Raw genomic sequence first — 13396 nt, 5'->3', positions numbered from 1 at the left:
GTTAGTATAAAGGGAAAGTATGTTTATATTCTTGTATATTAGCTGGTAACACATCATACTGTGAGGGTAAGTACAACCCAAATTCCCAAATTGTTGGATGTTGATTTAAAATTGTACAATCTGAATTAGATGCATTTAATTTGTAGATTCACACTTTACACGACTTTTTGGAATCGTGGTTGTATGTAGTACACACTGCATTGAACTAGGAGGTAGTAAGGATTTGGGTCATAGCTCATTTATTTAAAGTTCTGGCAGGTAACTCCTCAGCGAGAAACACTTCCCTGTGTGTTTGTTTCCTCCTTTTTTTGTGCATTATGAAGCCCTAAGCAGACCCGAGGACAGCTCTATCACATAGTTAATTACAGAGTTTCGCCGTGGCTGTCAGCAGGGTTTTGTCTTCAGTGTCACAGCAGTTACTCTTCAGTCAGGTGTGAGGATGTTCTCTTTAAAAATCTGTCAAAACTGCAGTGCATCTGGACACCAAACAGCTTCTCACTGCAGACAGGGGGTGTCGATGCGGGCTGGAGTGGGGCCGACGGGGTGACTCTGACTCTTGGTGTTCTGTTTGTATTTTAGGAGTGCTGTCAGCCTCCAGAGGTGCAGATAAACAGCTGTCTGAGACACTTCAGGAGTCTGGACAGAGGGATTACGTCCTCTCGTGTTGTACAGTGGAACATCTTAATCATCACTTATCGCTCCAGTGTCTCTCTCTGCACCTTTCTGCATATGTTACTCCTCTTGTTTAGCAATTCTCTGCTCTCTGCTGAGAAAATTACATTAAAATAGTTCTAATTAGACACCCTGCAGTAAATTATTCATGATACTATCTTCGTTTGTGATCCCCTTAAGGAATAATTGAAAATATACTTAATTAACACTTTCATTAAAAGCTTCCCTGAATAATGTGCGATTGTTGCTTTTCTTCTGTCAGCCGTTACATGTAATTGTTGTAATATATGTTTGTCAAGGGGGAAGGGACTTAAAAAAAAAATACAGTTTATAGCGGTATCACCTGAACACAGCACTTTGAGCATGAAGGGAGGCATTATTCAGAATAAATGGATTATCAGGGAAACCAGCATAAATGACTCTATAAAACTGTTAAGCAGCCAGGCAGCCAGTGGTGGCCAACATGATTAATCGCAGGCGTTCCAAGATTGGATTTATTTTGTCTTTTATTTCTCCTTTAATGACTAGCCGCGAACACCACTCTTAATATATCGCCCATGTTTCTAGATTACCGGTGACTAATGAGGATTCAAAATGGCCGTTATCTACATTAATGTCTTTTTATTTGAAAAGTCAATACTGCCCGTGTGTGTGTGAGGAACATTCTAGTGAGAGCGACTTGCAGTGATCCGTTATAAACCTTCCAATTAAAAGGGCTTTGGAAAGCATTGCTGGCATTTATGAGTACCAGAGTGTATCATTGTATTTATAATTTTCCACCACTCTTGATATTATTCATTTATATAACTAGAGTTTGCTTCTACATTCATCAGCCAGATCCACTTATCAGTTTATTTACAATCCCCCCACATATGTCTGAATTATTGAAAGGCTCCAAGAGTATGTTGTCACCTATTTTCTCCACAGAGGATCAATGTTCTGCATTCGTGGGATAAATGAAGCTATACTTTACATGTTGCTGTTTTCAAAGTGGTTTTACCCCATGGAGGTACAGTATATTCTTGGTGGAGCGCTCTCCAAAGGCCCTGGGTTGACGCAGGAGATATAGCTCAATTTAATGAAAGAGTCCAGCTCTGTAATGACCCCAGTGATTCATATATTCGTAAAGGAAATCAATCCCACATCAGCTAAGTGCAGAAACAGGATCTTCTGCAGCCTTATATCTTGGCATTGGGTAATATACGCTAAACTGTGGGTTACATTAAACTTGAACATGTCATTGATGTGCAGAATAAGAAAGATGAAGTTCATTACTGAGCTGAAAACAGGTATGAAGACAAAACATTGACTCCAATAACGGGCTGTAGAGAGAATGTAAAACGTGGGCCCAAGGCAGTGCTTTGTCAGACTGGACCGTTGTGCCACCAGACTGTTGTTCTTTCCATCTATGATTTAACACAGCTGAGCACAGCTAGATGGCACCCAGGAGAGGACTTGATTTTCATGTTTGCCAATCTTCCTCTATACCTGCCCGTGGTGACCATAAATACACTTTTATGCCTCCCGGAGAAATGCTTAAAGAAGCAGTTTGTCCAAGTCCTGTATGGACTCGCATGGCAATATTCTTGATTGATGACAGCAGCAAAGTTTTGAAGACGCCCCAGAGAGTTTTCCAATCTCGTTTGTTTGGGAGTTTTACATTTGAGCATAATTCCCGCTCCGCTGTATTTATGTGGGTTTGGACTCCTCTGCTCTGAGTCTTTTGGTGCCACAGTTCACTAATGAGACAGAGCGCCACCAGTGGTCATGGTCATCAAAAAGGGCATTTTGTGGAGGTCTGAGATGTGGTGACCTCAGAACAGGAGATGATTTAAAAAGATTTTAAAAGATCTCCAGGAAACCTTTAACATGCTTGGCTAGCTGATAATAGGCAAATAAATTGCTCTTGGTCAGTTAACCCTTTTCAGGATCACTGATGGATTTAGGCTGCACATCATCACGGCTGGGCAGAATCTAACGAGGGCTGCAACTAACAATTATTTGTTGAAATCTTTTTTTCTAGTAAATCAATTATTTTGTTTAATTTTTTTGTCTTAACGTTGTTAAAAAATGTATTTACTAATGAACAGAAGCTATCATGACAAAAAATGGGAACAAGTGAGAAAGCTTCTACATTTGAAAAGCTAACCAGGAAATATTAAGTGCGTTTACCATGAACTGTATAAAAGAAGTGGACATCGCACACCGGTTTGTGGCCTACGGTTTAGAAGCCTCATGTTTGGCATTTTGGCTGTCCCCATATTGTTTTTTGGAGCCAGAAGTGACCATAATTGGACAAGAGGTTGGACCTGAGTAGGAGGAGGAAGTGTTCAATTGTAAATTAACAGCCGACTCTTATGTTGTCTTTTAGTACAACTGAACTCTAAAGAAAAAGTTTTTATATGACCAAAGTTTTTGGTAGCAAACTGTCAATCACAAGGTAGTATCATACCCTAAAGCTCACTCTGCCCTGTTGTCTATTTTACTTTAAATGGGACCATAATTTATTAAATGAACATCATACTGCATTGAAGAAGACTTGAAACTATAGCGATTGAGACCATAAACTCATTAAGAAAATGTTTACTGAGGTAATAAAGCAAGTAAGAAGTAGGGTAATTTTTTCATATACTTTACAATTGGAATTATTTTGCAACCAGTGGTGTCAACCCCTGCTGGTCATTAGAAAGTGAGTTTGGCCCTTGGCGTTTTTCATGAAAATAAATGAAACTGGCAACAATCACAATGAAAGTAAACAGCAAGGTTATTATAGTTAACGAAAACTTACAAAATAATGAAAACTAAGATTGAAAAAACATTTTTCGTTAACTGAAATAAAAATAAAAACATTTTTTTAAGAGAGTTCTTTAAAAAAACAATAACTAACTGAAACGGTATTGTGTGGTTAGAAAACTAACTAAAATTATAGTGAAAATGTCCTTCATTTTCTTTGTCAACTTTTTTCATACATAATCCAGTGTTTCTATTTCTCCACCACTGAGTGTGTGTATTCCTGGTTTGTGGGCTTCCGGGAGAAGCGCGAGTGAAATTACTGTAATGGCACCACATTGGCTGTAAAGAGCAACTTCTCAGCTTTCAGAAAACATTGGAATTTTCCCGATAGCGCAAACCGTTTAGTTATTATGGTAAAAGTGTCGCCGGCGCAACACTCTGCAAACTTTGGATGATGTGCTTTCGCTGTGTGCAAGTGAAAGTCTTCAATTAAACCATGATATTACAAATCACATTATTTTTGCGGCGGCTCTGGAAATCCAGCAGTGGCAGCGCACCGCTGCAGAATACATAGGGGAACACTGCATAATCATTTTTGGTAGATATGAAATGTATTTATTTAGTTCCAACTAAATAGCTGCTGGTTAGTGAACATGCAGGAACACATGGTAAATATGTTTACTGAGACTGGGTTGTCTACACTCCAACCAAAATTCAAAACACCCGGAACTGTAACATTTAATTTCCTTAAGATAGATAAACCAAAGGAAAAAAAGGCTAAATTTATTATGACCTCTTTGAATCTCGCACCCAACACATAGCCCATTACAAAAAAACTAAAACTAACACTAAGGGCGCTTTCACACCTATCTCGTTTGGTCCGGACTTTAGGACTTTTCAGTTTGATCCGAACCTAAATTCCAGGTGTGAAAGGTGCCGCGGACCACGGTCCGCACCAAAGGACCAAAGTTTAGGTGGTCTCAGTCCGGACCAAACGAACCAAGGTCCGAACCTTTTGCAGTGTGAAAACAACTTTTTTTATAGTTCGGACATTCGTATCAATGACAGGAAGGGTTTTTCTTCTTCTGCTCTCGAATTGCGGTACAGGAAGTTGGATTGCAGGATTGCGAGCCGTTTTCTCTTCCTCTCCTGTCGACGGCGATACAGTTTTCGCATGATGAGGAGGCTCATCTTGCGAATACCAAGCACTCTCACATATTGCTCATTAAGCTGGTGCTGCTGGTTGCAAAAGACCAGCAAAAGTATTACCACAGGTAAAAGGTGGCTCGCTGGATTCATTTTGTGTAAACACGTTAAGGAAGTAACACTGACGTCAGATGCCGGCCAGCCTAACAACGCAGCTTAACCAAAACAAATGAGCCGTGGAAGTACACAGGGAGATGACGTGTCCAGTAGAATTGTCTTGTAATTCCTTTTGCAGTGTGAAACCAAAACCAACAGGACCAAATGTATACAATGTAACAGAACACGGACCTTGATTCGGACCTTGGTTCGGACTTTCATGTGTGAAAACGCCCTAAAACTAATAAAAACTAAAATGAAGCATTTTCAAAAAATAAAAAAGTAAAGTAAAACTAGCAAACTCACTCTAAAAATGAATTAAAACTAACTGAATTTGAAAACAAAAATTCACAACAAAATTAAAACTAAAACTAATGAAAAATCCAAAACTATTATAACCTTGGTAAACAGGTACCTATATTGCCTATACTACTAGAGTTACTAGTAGTAAAAAACTCTAAGAATTATCTCTTCAATGATATTGCAGTTTAAAGGAAGTATATATTTTTAAAAAGAACAAGGCCTACTATCAGTGTTGTTACCACCTTGCCACCTGCTTAGCCCTTTTTCAGACGGCACTATACTAAGACTGATCATCTGGGAGGTCTGTGGACAAAATAGAATGACCCTCCGCCAAAATAAAACCCAGCTGGCCTATACATAGAGAAGTGGCCCTTTGGCTTTTTCTGGGATTGATATATGGTGGCAGAATGACACGTGACAGTCTAAGTTATCATAAATACCGTTCATTACAGTACAGGGTGGGTCAGTGCTGGGATTGGTTAGTATTATTTATATAGAACTATTTTGCCGTTTACTCAGTTCCATTGTTACTGTTTTACAAAATTCAACAGATGACCTCAAGAAAATTGTAATCAAAAATAATACTGAAATTGTTTTTCTTGCATCAAGAGTTTTGCATGTATAGCATTCATTTTGTTTGTTTTATACACTTTTTTCTTGTTGCAACTGTGAGTGACATAGGTCATTATGAGAAAACTATTGTTACATTGATCCCCAGTTTTACATTTAATCTAACCTTTTCATTTGTCAACACTACTAATGACACTCATCGACTCCTTGAGCCTTGATTGGCTTCTTCCTTGACTTCCTGCCACTTTATTGTCATGTGAAAGATATGTTGATGAAGCAGCAACACAAGCAGGGCTATTTTAATACCCAGAATTAAATTCATTATTTGCTGTCATCACATCAATCCAAGGCCATGCTAAGGGAGAAGACAACCCGACAGAATTAACAGCTTTCACATAATACTGTATGAACAATGTAATTTCTAAAACAAGTGAACAGCTGTTGGAGGGTGAGATCTTAGTGAATAATATATTATACTGCAGATTAATGACAGAATGTGGAGTCAAGTCAGTCATTACCTGCATACTGTTTTCATGACCAGGACATAATTAACATAATAAACTGTCCACACTAAAAATACTTTGAGCTCATGAAGTGGGGAAAGGTGGCTGGAGACACAAGTTCATTAACCTGACCCATGTGTTTCTTAAAGCAGTGGGGTGAAAACAATTCAGGATCACTGATATTAAAGGCTGCGTTCAGGAGGGAAATAACACACAAATAGGCTGGGTTTATTTTTCCTTCCTCGTGACACATTAACGCTGCATGCTGTGATTTGGAGTACGGCAAAACTAGTTAGCAAGCAAGCAGAGAAGTTGAAATAGATAACTAAAACTGATAAAGCAACAGCCATTTTTGGCTTTAAAAAAATGTGTTTAATTCCGACTCCTTGGGATGTGTTTAAGTACAACCGAATGCTAAAGATGACATTTTTACGTGACCTAAGTTGTTGGTAGTGACTCATCAATCACAACATAGTCATGTCCTAAAGCTCACCCTGCCCTGTTCTCTATTTGACTCTAAACGGGACCATAATTTACTAAATGAACATCATGCTGTATTAAAGAAGCCTTGAAACTAGCAATTGAGACCATAAACTTGTTAAGGAAATGTTTACTGAGGCAATAATAAAGCAAGTGAGATGTTAGGTCATTTTCTCAATCCAGTTGGAATTCTTTTTGCAACCAGTGGAGTCGCCCCCTGCAGGCCATTGGAAATAGTGCCGAAGACAAAAGGCACACGACAGCTTGTGAGTAATAAATGCAAGAAATGGACCAACAGCGAAGTCCAGGTTTTAGTAAACAGATATACAATGGGGGAAATATATCTATATTTTGACTTGACAGTTGCTGGCCAGCTTACGTCACTTCAATGTTTCTATTGGTGGTACAAATACAAACAGAAAAAAAGCCATATGTGGACCACAGCTGTAGATTCTCCAACTACTTTGGATCACCAAAGCCTTTCAAAACCAACCAGACTATATTTAATTTCAAAATGAATAGATGTCCCTTCATCCATGATCAAAGTATTGACATACAATCAGAGATCCGTCTCAATGCCTGCTGGGTGCCTTGGAGTTGAAACTAAACCCTCAGCCAAATGAACAAGACTGACTCAGACTCAATAACCGGCCCACATGGTTATCCACAGAGATACACTGTAACGGAGCATTTAGAGTCATATTACAGCATCTTGTGCTTTCACAGTCAATAACAAAATGATTGGTTGGCAGTGGCATGTCTAGTTAGCGAGATATTGTTGCGCTTGACATTTATCATAGCTGTGGGGTGGTGAACTTGAAGCTAAACAGCAATTGAATCATTAAATGTGAACGGCTGCAACTTCGCCCTCTCAGAGGCACTGACAGAAGTGTTTTCATGCTGAAACGAGTGACTAACTTCCGCTAATCTCAACACATCTTTGTTCAAACTGGGACATTATGCGCTAAGAGGGACATATACTACGGGGTTTGTGAAACAATGGCCGCTTTAACAAGCACATTATTTGCTGCATTTTGTATTAAAACCAATTACTGTTACAGATGGATGTCTTCCTTTAAATCAGGTCATGTGTTTTGTGTAGAGAGTCCAAGGAGGAACAATCACTCCTATTTAGACTGGAAACATTCAGACTACTCAGCTCTTATGACTGTAATGTAGAGGAGCATTATAATCGTACCGTACCGGAAAACAATTGGCATAAAGATCAAATTGTCCTCAACAATATAAAACAACTGCTGCAATGGCCTTTCAAAGAGGGCATTTACTTCTGCTTGGCAAACATTTAGACTCCAATACTGCAGTTTTCTAACAGCAGCGTCTCTATCATGTTTTGTGGCTCCACATTTGAAAACATTTCCATTGTGGATGGAAATTAAAGAAGAAGAAGGCTCTTTTTTCCAGATAAATTAATTCAGAGTGCATAACTGTAGTTCAATAAAACAATCCAAATAGCTCAATTTCCACTCTCAAGCTTAAAGCAAATAGGATGCTCAATAAAAACATTGCACTGGCCCTCTCTGGTAAAAAAAAAAATCAATAGCTGGAGGACAAAGAACCTATAGCCATCACTTAATTCTCTTATCAGTGTGATTTAGGGGACAAGGATGATGTTAAATAACTGTAAATCCTTATCTTTGACTTTGTGGGTGGTTTATGGCAGTTTCAACAGCAGTTCAGAGACAGAATGTCCATACCTTCTGCCGGTTACACGATTTATAGCTTTATTACTCTTTGTCTAAAAGAGCAGAGAAACATATAATTGAAAGGAAGAGATAGCAGCTTGCGGGAGAGGGGGGCACGCAGGAACTGAGAATCATCATTGCTAGAGACATATCACAGCGACAGTTTTATGGCTAAGGAGCTGGCCCCTCTGTATTTTGGGGGCTCGTTTTTATGAAACAAGCAAGATCCAATTTTCTGATTCATCTGCAAACGGTCCGGATTGAGTTTAGTATTCTAACGCCGGGCTTCTAACTGGCCCACATGAGCATAGAGGTCACCGAGAGGGCTCGAGGAGTTGAAGTCATGAGTTTACGCTCACACTGTCACAGGCCCGCTCATATTTTTGCCCTCAGTGACAACAAGCCTATTGTTCTCCCTGATAAGGCTTCAGTGTGCACAGTAATGGGAATTAAGCAGGCCATAAGTCACGGAGAAATTGGGTGACAGCAGATCAATAGATAGTGGTGAAGCCTCAGGGACCATTAGTGACGAGGACCCCTTTGTTTGTCCACTGGTGGGGAGAGTTAGTGGATGTTCGGTTCTGAATTAACTGTCCAAACTAAGAACACATTGAGCTCAATAGAAGAGGGGGGAAGATGCAAAGTGGCACAAGTTCATTAGCCTGACCTGTGTGTTTGTGGGATGTCATTACAAGGTCACGTCAGCCTTTTTATTTTTAAAAGCAATACTGTTGTTACCAGGTGCAAAACAACCATCTTGAGCCGCAACTGCGTTTTTTTTCCTTTATCTAAAAATCTGTCAAATATAGTTTTGGTTGAATGTTCTGTTGTCGCTGACCCCCACCAAAACACAATTCACCTCCATTGTTTTTGGGTGGATGCAGAAATGTCATGGATGGATAATATGTTAAAACCCCCAGTCACCACAATAAAAGTTGCCATTGTACATTTCTGCAAAGCACAGATATGTTGAATTCCCTACTCGTCACATAGGGGCGCTTTAGCAGAATCCAAAGTCCAAATAAAAATTGCATAAAACTGATAAAAATTTTACATTTGAGGAACCAGGAGCTGCAAATGTTTGGTGCTTTTTGGTGCCATAAATAATGACTTAAACAATTAATTTTTCACCAAAATTGAGGCTGATAAATTTTCTGTCAGTTACTCAACTGAACATCTCAGCACTATAATTTTTTTTGCGATTAATTACAATATAAGCCTGGTTTCAGTTTTCCTTTGTCTCCGGGATACAGTGTATTCCAGGGAGCATGTGTGGTACATGTTTTGGTGGACGGTGGGAAAAGTGTACAGCACGATTACAGACGCCCTGCAGCTCCACGCGGGAGCTAGAGGATGGAAATGCATTAGCCTTAATCTTTACAGTGTTCAAAATGATTAGCCAGAACGTGACAACTCCGATAAAACTGATTCCCCCATTAAGTTCTTCAGGCAAATGCATATTGTGGCCATCACTCCGAGACATTCCCACTTAAATGCACAGATAATTTGTTGTTGCATTTCATTATTCCTGCCCCATAACCAGACCCCAGCTGAGTGAGCAATGTGCCAATGATAACTAAAGATATTAATTAGTATATCACGATGGCGGCACATGCATATTCACTATTAATAAATTCCGAGCCATCGAGTTGTGATTTAATTATGAATTATGTAAATGGTTGCCATGAATCATTTAGCTCTATGCATTTTATTAGCTAAATGGGAGAGCAGAATGTAGGCATATCACAATGATGAGGATTTACACACTCGAGTGATGACAGCGCAAGTACAAGAATATTTAGTGACTTGGTCACAACTTCATGTAGGCCCCCTGCTAATGGCAGAAAGCATTTCACACTGTTGAATAATTGAAATAAAATGTTGTTTAATGGCTATTAAAGGGTCATGTTTACCCAGAGGTCTTGGTCTATGGTGAGTACATTAAGCACTGCATTATATATTATTAACAGTATAATAAACATCATATATTCTACCTATTTAAGGTCCATGCATCGCAATACGACATTGTTGCACCAGCAAAGAGAGTTTAAATTAATTTATATATATATAAACGTTTTTGAAAATAAATATTTTTTTTTATATATTTTTGTAAAAATACCAAAAATGATCTTTCTCCAGTTTCTCAATTGTGATGCAAGGCGTATTTTTGGTGTATTTAATTGTAAATTGAATATCTCTGGTATTTGGACTGTTGGTTGGACAAACCAATACTTGAATACTTGAATCCCCATGGGCTCAGAAAGCGTCTGATGGGTAGCCAAGCCTGGTTCCAAACATCTGAACTAGGGCTGCGACTAACAATTATTAATGTCATTTAATGTAGATTTAATTGTATATTCATCAATTTTGTCTATAGAACTTCAGTAACTAGTGAAATATTTCCACCAGAGTCCATAGTGAGATCTTCAAATGTTAGTTTACTATCATTACAGACAAATAAAGCAGCAAATAAAGCAAACTGCTCCATAAGCAGTTTGTTTAAAAAATGTCATATGTAAACAGTGGCTGATTCATTCATTCATTCATTATCTGTAAACTGAACCCCATTGAGATTGGGCGAGAGGTGGTATATAGCGCAGATTCAGCCAGACGATCACAGGGCTGACAGACAGACAACCACTCACACTCACATTAAGACCTATGGGCAATTTAGAGTCAGCTGTTGTAAGTTAATTTACCTAAACATGCACACTTTTTTTTAAATCATCATCATGAAAAATGTTACTGCTCCTAGCAAACTATTGCAGCCTTCAATGTCAAGTCAGAAATGACAAAGTCTGGGCCGGTGCGTTGTTACAGACTGCTATAAAACAAAACAGCCCCTCTCCCAAACAGGAATTGGTAAAACAAAGAGGATGATAGGCTGAATGAATGAAATGGCAATTTAGTCTAACTATCAGACTCATTTTTCATAATTTTATAGTGTAAACAATTTATTTAAAATGTGAATCAATAGATTAATCAATGTTGAAAAGATTATTTGCAGCCCTAAAATGATATAAAGGGACAAGAAATAATATTTCAATCACTTGCCAGAGGGGCACTATTACTTTGTAACAGCATAAAGGACAGAAGAATGATGGAAGAGACACTGGGTGACAGCATTGTGTATGTGGACATTTGTTTCAATTATTTCATAGTGGAATCTGTATCAGAGTATAGATATCTACATCTTTTTTCTTTTTTTTTGACCACTTTTCATCCTGTCAAATTGATGTAGGGCCAGGAACAAGGAGTATATTTGGTTTGAAGAGGGCTGTCAAATCGAGCTGTCAGGCTGCACATTTTGATGGAGTCGTATTGCTCGCTCATCTGTCAGTCAAAGAGAAAGACTGCTGCCAAAGTCAAATTCGAGAGTTGAGAGGAGCGGACTTACATGGCATTTCATTGTCTGGGACGGTGGAGAAGTCTGACGACCACAGTTCAGCTCTGGTTTTAAATTTGTAGGGCATGTTTGCTAAGTAATAAAATGTAGTAGCAAGAAACCCAGTGGATGGTTCATACAGCAGGTCACTTAGAGCTTAACAAGCGCACTGTAGAGAAAGATAATAGACTCATAAAGTTGCCTGTAGTCTGTGATAAAAACAGAAAATTGCCTCATCACACATACAAAGAAGGCCTACACATTTCAGGGAACATTAATCATCCTGGCATGTGACATCATAAAACACTTTGTCTCATGGACAGTAGACTTGAGTCAGGCCGGACTATAAAATTCAATCATCACAACAGTGTCAGACATTGTCCTGGCGTAGAGGAAAAATCCCCGACCCGGGGAGCGTGTCTCTCTGCTGGATTGTTATGGTGTTTACTCACACAAGAGGCTTACCCCGAGGCAAGCTCCACACCTCGGCGGCCCAGCTGGAAGCGTCCCAGGCCCCCGGAGGAACACTCCACCCTCCCCTGCTGTCCAGACTGTGGCAGTGAGCGGCAGCAGCAGGGCCAGCAGCCAGGGCTTCCTGGGAACTGGAGATCAGTGAGAGGATAGAGCATCAGATTGCAAGCTATCCATCAGGTAGAGCAGGTACAACGAGGTGTCATTTAGAAAACAGCACTTGGTCCCAATCTCGTCAGAATGAATACTATAACCTCTGCACACTTGCACACTGTCTTTATCAAACAGGAGCCTTCACGTGCATTGGATTTTTTTGCCATGTTTGTATTTGATACAGTTTTTCTGTTATTGTTGAGAAATATTAATGTATTATATCGCTTGTCTGGTATTCAGGGACTATTCATGCTCACTTCCTCCCTCTAGTGGAGACATTTCCATCAGCATCTTCCCTTTATTCACAAGTTTGAAGATAAGAAAATCAAGAAAACAGGCAAACTACATAATTTTTGCTATGAGGAACTGAAACGTTTACATTTATACATTGACAGCATTTCAACTTTTTATATGAGGATTAAAATGTTATATGAATGAAATAAGTTCAAGGAGTTAAATAAAGTGCAGCCCTGAATGTTCATTATGCTACTCAGTCTCCTCTTATGTACATAAATGATTAGGGGTTTTGATAAGGTAGTTCAAAGTTTATTTAAGTGCAGATTAAGGAAAGATGACCCAGGAATTGTATTTAGGGGTTTATGTATATTTTGGGATGATTACGTTTTCTTAGAGATTGTTTAAAGGATAGTTAGAAGGATAGTCATTAGGTTTTTCACTTCTTCACCATCTAAAAACTAAAATCACCAACACATGGCTGCATTATTTGTCTAGTCCAATTCTGCTTCGTCATTTTTATTCAAGGTCTGTAGCAGTGCCTGCTGAAAGTATTATCCTACACTTTTAAGAGTTTTGCTTACAATCTTGTTGTTTTGTTTGTCAGACAATCATTAAAATATAACTGAAAGCAATGTCTTTTGACTGATTAGATTTTCTGCTCAACCTGAATCAAATCTTAAAAAGGTATAATAGGTTCACTAACTGACATATTTCTGGGCTTGACCATTTGGGATAATGTAATTGCAATACAGTCTGTTCCATTTGCTCCACTGTCAGTGGCGTCATATACCCTTTGTGCATGCGTCAGTGTAGTGGCTGTCTGCAAGAAACCGTCATAAATGGACTTTTATCCAATTTTAAGCCACATTTTTACAATTATTTTT

General features: G+C 38.9%; 1 long non-coding RNA gene across 1 annotated transcript in view; it reads right to left on the bottom strand.

The window, feature by feature from the left end:
• LOC131959361 (uncharacterized) overlaps positions 1-13396 on the bottom strand; it is a 113956-nt gene that overhangs the window by 92218 nt on the left and 8342 nt on the right. Inside the window, exon 2 of the long non-coding RNA XR_009389443.1 lies at positions 12104-12253. This is a non-coding gene — a long non-coding RNA (uncharacterized LOC131959361). The remainder of the gene's footprint in view (positions 1-12103; positions 12254-13396) is intronic.

The sequence above is a fragment of the Centropristis striata genome, chromosome 21, assembly GCF_030273125.1.
Source record: "Centropristis striata isolate RG_2023a ecotype Rhode Island chromosome 21, C.striata_1.0, whole genome shotgun sequence".
NCBI lineage: Eukaryota > Metazoa > Chordata > Actinopteri > Perciformes > Serranidae > Centropristis > Centropristis striata.
Note: the sequence above shows the minus strand (reverse complement) of the source record. Positions and strands in the feature narration are given on the sequence as shown.